Here is a 6,199-nt window from a genome sequence, read left to right on the forward strand (position 1 = left end):
TCTAATGCAGTTAAGATATGAGGAAGGCAGATATTAATTAGGGAGAAATGATTACCAAAATCTGGCAAGGAAGAAATTTTTGGATCACATTATCTAGCAGCTATTATTATCTATTGCCAAAAGCACCTCAGCTAGGAGTGAGACTTTTGAGTATTAGCTGTTTCTCCCTATACCCCCTCCTCTATCCTGCCCTCCTATTCCCCACACCACCCAATTATTTCTGTGCTATTGTTTCCCATTTCCTCTTCATACCAGCTCTCCCACCTTAAAGGACACTCCCATGGTCCATTACCACTTTCCTGATATCCGTGAGTACTTCAATTTAAATACACATATCCAAAGATTCAAATTTAACATCCACATATAAGAGAGAACATACAAAGTTTGTTTTTCTGTATTAGGTTATCTCCCTCCAAATGATTATTTCCTTCTTCATATTTGTCTACAAATTTCTTAATTTCATTATTATGAACATCTGAATAATATTCCATTGTGTAAGTGCACCACATTGTTTATTATGCATTCATCAGTTGGGCATCTAGGCTATTCCATTTCCTGGCTATTGTGAATAGAGTAGCAGTGAGCATAGATGAGATAGTATCTATCTAGTAAAATACAGTTTGGGGAGGGTATAATTAGATCATTTGGTAGATTTATTTCTAGATTTTTAAGGAAACGTCACACTGATTTCCATACTACCTGAACCAGTTTGCACTCCCATCAACAGTGAACAGTGTTCCCCTGCCCACATCTACAGCAGCATTTGTTGTCATTTGGCTTTTGGTGTTTGTTTTGGTTTGGTTTTTGTTCTTAGCTATTCTGACTGTGGTAAGATGATATCTCAAAGTAGTTTTAATTTGCACTTTCCTGATAGCAAAGAATGTTGAACATTTATCAAAAAAATTCTCAATTGCTGGGGGATGTCTTTCTACATACTGTGAATATGTGTGGCTCCCATTGGATAATAAATAAACCTAAACTGGCCTATGGCAGGGCAGGATAAGGTTAGGCAGTACATTCAAACTGAAGATGAGATAAAGAAGGATGGAGTTGGAGAGACACCAGCCCACTGCCCAAGGAGCAACAAGATGCCAGCAGACCAGTAATACCATGGCCACATGGCAATATATAGATTAATAGAAATGAGTTATGTTATAAGAGCTCGCTTACAAGAAGCCTGACCCATAGGCCATACAGTTTGTAAGTAATATAAGCCTCTGTGTGTTTACTTGGGACAAAGTGGCTGCAGGGACATGGTAGGAGAGATTTGTCCCAACTGCAGGGCCAGACAGGACCAAGGAAACTTCTGGCTACATATGGCATCCAACATGGTAGCAAGAATTTCCATCCAAAACCTGAGAAAGCTTTTAAAAAGACTCTAAAATGGAGCCAAGACCAGCTTCCTAGTTGTATTTCTTAGACAAGCCATGATATAGAGACAAAGCAGTATATGGGCTTGAGCTATAGCATGGCGGATTCCTGCTGTGGTAGCTAGAGGTGTCTCCAAACTGTGGAGTGCACTGCATGTGGAGTTAGCTTCCTAGACTTGGTGGTGAACATGGATCCCAGAGCTGTCAGTAAACATACCTCTACCATGTGGAAAAGCTGAGAGGAGCACAGAGTCAACAGCCAAAGTTATTAAGCAGCTTAACAGTTTAAAATCAGAGAAGAATTATAGATTTACAATAAGACAGATTCCAATGAAATAAAACTCTAAATGGTTTACAATATGTGTAGAAATATATGTAGGCTTGGAAGAGAGAGGAAAAGGAGTATCTGGAGTTATATAAAGACATAGATAGGGCTGGGGAGATGGCTCAGAGGTTAAGAGCACTGACTGCTCTTCCATAGGTCCTGAGTTCAATTCCCAGCAACCACATGGTGGCTCATAACCATCTGTAATGAGATCTGGTGCTCTCTTCTGTATACATAATAAATTTAAAAAATCTTTGAAAAAAGACATAGATAGCTTTAAAAAAAAGTCTGCAAAGAGACAATAAAAATAGTATAAAAGTTAAGCCATGTAAAGATGAAAATAAGAGTCTGGATTGTGTTGTCTTTGGAATTTTTAACTGGAGAAAGACTTTTGATTATAAAGGCTGCTGAGTTTTTTTAAACCTATATATATATATATATTTTTTAAAGGTATCTGGACTTCAAAATTTGAGTCTAAGGATATGTTGCTTTGGAAAGGAGGCTCTGCTTCTGTTTCCACAGGAAGCAAGAGGCTATGGATTTGTTCCAGGATGGATCAGATTTGATCAAGAGAGAGTGTCTGAACCTTGACAGATGGTATCTGTCAACAAAGGTTATAGAAGGTCTTGGTAGGACTTGACCATTATCTCAAAATTTCTCAGGATCCCCATAAGATTGCCAGTGCCACTAATCAGCAGGAAGTAGCCTAGAAAAACTACACCCACATTCCCAAAATGGATTATGGATGTTTGTCGTTGTTTAGGGTTTGGCTACAAATTGTTATTGGTCATATCAATCTCTTTCTAAAAGAAGAGAGGGGGATAAGATATAGAAATGATAGGATAAAGGGGTATATTATTGAATCTACTTTAATAAAAAACAACAGTTAATCTCAAAATATTTTACATTGGTATGGATTTCAGTTTATTAATACAAGTTTAAAGTTAATTTTGTTTTACTGTATGTATATTTCTACCATGCTTTAAGGTATTATTTATGTAACTCATTTAAAATTGCAGTGCATAATTAAGAAATACAGATTAAGTTTCCTAGGTATATATAGATATATTCCAATTAGGTAGGTAATCTTCAAACACTTCAAAGACTTACAGATTATGGCATTTAAAATGTTTCATAAATTTAGACTTTTCTGGATAGTGAGACATGTCTGCTTCTGGCAGCACCAATTTACTTCAAAGAGGAAGATGGGCATTGCAGACACTCCATATGAAGTTTATCTTCTTGGCAAAACTGGCCATTTGGGCAAGAAACTGCTCTTGCCAGAACTGCTTGACAATATATTGTATAACCTGGACATGCAGGACCCATGGGAAAAAGACCACTGAACTTTGCTAAAACAGAGTGAGATGGTCTTTACGGTTCCTGCTTCACAGAAGAAACTGACAGACATTCTATAGGATGTGGGGATAAGAAATTGATGAACTTTGCCAGAATGGGCAGAAGAGTCCTTAAAATTTCCTGTTTTACTGAAAGCTATGCCAGAGACTCTAGGCCTGTATGCTGAAGATAGATGCCCCAACGGTACAGAGTGACTGTCGAGGCAGCCAGATGTCTCTGTCATTTCTAATATTATGGAAGTTACTTTCAATGCACTTCCTTTTTACTCAGGTAATATTATATCCTTCTTGAGTTTTTGAAGGAGTTGAAGACTAAATAGTTATAATTAGTTTTTCTTAGTTATGATAAAAGGTAAATTAGATATAAAACTTTAGACTCACAAATATAGGATAAATGATAGAATATTTTAATTTTACAAAATACAAATAGACTAGATATTGTAACTGTAATTCTTGCTTGATAACTGTTTTGTTATATATAATTTTACCATGTTAAAATTAAAACTTTCCCTTTTGACTAGATAGAAAAGGGGACATGATGGGGAATGTTTTTCTGTATGCTGTGAATATGTATGGCCCCACTTGATAATAAATAAAGCTGCATTGGCCTATGGCAGAGGAGGATAAGGTTAGGCAGTGCATTCAAACTGAAGAGGAGATGAAGAAGGGTGGAGTTGGAGCGACACCAGCCTACCACCCAAGGAGCAACAGGATGCCAGCAGACCAGTAACACCACAGCCATGTGGCAATATATATATATTAATAGAAAGGAGTGGAATTGTTATAAGAGGTAGCTTACAAGAAGCCTGACCCATAGGCCATATGATTTGTAAGTAATATAAGCCTCTGTGTGTTTATTTGGGAATGAGTGGCCGCAGGATGAGAGTGGGAGAAATTCATCCAACTGCAGGGCCGGGCAGGACTGGAGAAACTCCTGGCTACACTCAGTCTTTTACATTTATTCTTTTGAGAAATATGTTTAGTTCTATGTCCAAATTTTTAATTGGGTTATTTGTTTTCTTGATATTTAAGGTTTTTCCTTTTTTTTTCACATATTCTAGATACTAACGCTGTCAGAGATACAACTGGTAAAGTGTTTTTTCCTATTCTGCAGCCTGCCTCTTCACTTGAATTATGGTATCCTCTGCTGAAGAAGTATTTTTGGGGGATAAGGGGATAGAGAAATTGTGAATGGTGTTTTTTAAGGCAATTATGCATGCTATTGTTTCCCTGATTTCTTTTTTTTTTTTGGCACATTTGCATATAGAAGGCAACTTTTATGCTTTAATTTTGCATCATGCTACTTTGATGAAAATGTCATCTGTAGTTTCCTTGTGGAGTCTCTAAGATCTTTTATACATAGAGTCATATCATTTTCAAATAAAAATACTTAAGTTTCTTCCTTTCCTATTTGTATTCTCTTTATCTAGTCCACTTGTCTTATGCTCTAGCCAAGACTTAAAGCACAGTATTGAACAGGAATGGAGAGAAAGAGTGGGCATCATTGTTGTGTTCCTTGCGATGGTAGAAATACTCTGTTTTTCTCCATTTGGGATAATGTTGCATTTGGTCTTACTGTACATTGCCTTTATTATAGGAGGTATGTCCTTCCTATCCCTAGATTCCTCATAACTTTTATCATGATGGGATGTTGAATATTGTTGAAGGCCTTTGCTGCATCTAATGAGACAATTATGTGGTTTCTGTGCTTTATTTATATGGTAGATTATGTTTATTGTTTTATGTATGTTGAACCATCCCTGCATCTCTGGGCTGAATCCAACTGACCATGATGGACGATCTTTGTGATGTGTTCTTGAATTTGCTAGGCAAGGTTTTTGTTTTTTTGGGGTTTTGTTTTTTGGGGGGGGGGGCGTTGTTTGTTTGTTTGTTTTTCGAGACAGGGTTTCCGTGTAGTTTTGGTACCTGTCCTGGATCTCACTCTGTAGACCAGGCTGGCCTCAAACTCACAGAGATCCTCCTGGCTCTGCCTCCCGAGTGCTGGGATTAAAGGCATGCACCACTGCTGCCCAGCGCTTAGCAAGGTTTTTATTGGAAATTTTTATGTCTAAGTTCATAAGGAAGGTTGGCCTATAATTTCTTTTCTTACCTTTTTTTTTCTTCTTCTTTTATTAGTTTTTTTTTTAAATCTGGTTTTGGTATCAGGGTAATACTAGCTTTGTAAAGAGAATTTAGAAATGTTCCTTTCTTTTCTATTTTGGGGAGTAGCTTGAGGCACATTTGTAACAAACTTCTACACAGAATCCACCTGGGCTCTCTTTAGTTGATATTTAATTACTGTTACCATCTCATTGTTTGTTACAGGTTTTTTTTTTTTTTATAGTATTTACTTCATCTTGAATTAACTTTGGTAGGTAATATGAATCTAGAAATTCATCTTTGTCTTTTAGATTTTCATTTGGTAGGATGAAAATTTTTTTAAGTATGTCCTCATGATCTTCTGAGTTGCTGCACTGTCTATAGTGATGTCTACTTTTTATCCCTAATTGTACTAATTTAATCTTTTCTCTTTTTTGGATAATTTGGGTAAAAGGTTATCACTCCTGTTAACTTTCTTTTGAAGTACCTGTTTCTTTGATTCTTTGCATTTTTTGTTTTTGTTTCTATTTCATTAATTTTAGCCCCACATTTGATTATCTCTTCCCATGCTGTTTTAGGATGCTGTTTGTTCTTGTTTTTCCAAGGATATCAGGTGTATTATTAAGTTACTAATTTAATATCTCAAATTTTTTGATGTACTTAATGTTATAGTGAACTGTTTCCTCTTACGACTGTCTTGTGTCCCATAGATTTGGGTAGGTTGTGTTTTCATTTTCATTCAATTCTAGGAATTATTAATTTCCTTATAGATTTCTTCCTTGACCCAATTGCCATCCAGTAATGTGCTGCTTAGTCTCCATGAATTTATGTACTTGCTGTAGTTTCTGTTGGTAACCAGCTTTCTTCCACTGTGGTCAGGTAGACTGGAAGATTTATTTCAAGTTGTCTAAGTTTGTCGAGAGGTGCTTTGTGTCCTAACATGTAATAGATTATAGAGAATGATCCATGGGCTGCTGAGAAGTGTGTACTCTTTAGTTATTGGATGGGAAGCTCTGTAGCTGTCCATTAGGTTCATTTAATGTTTC

Source organism: Onychomys torridus, chromosome 5 (assembly GCF_903995425.1).
Source record: "Onychomys torridus chromosome 5, mOncTor1.1, whole genome shotgun sequence".
Taxonomy (NCBI): domain Eukaryota; kingdom Metazoa; phylum Chordata; class Mammalia; order Rodentia; family Cricetidae; genus Onychomys; species Onychomys torridus.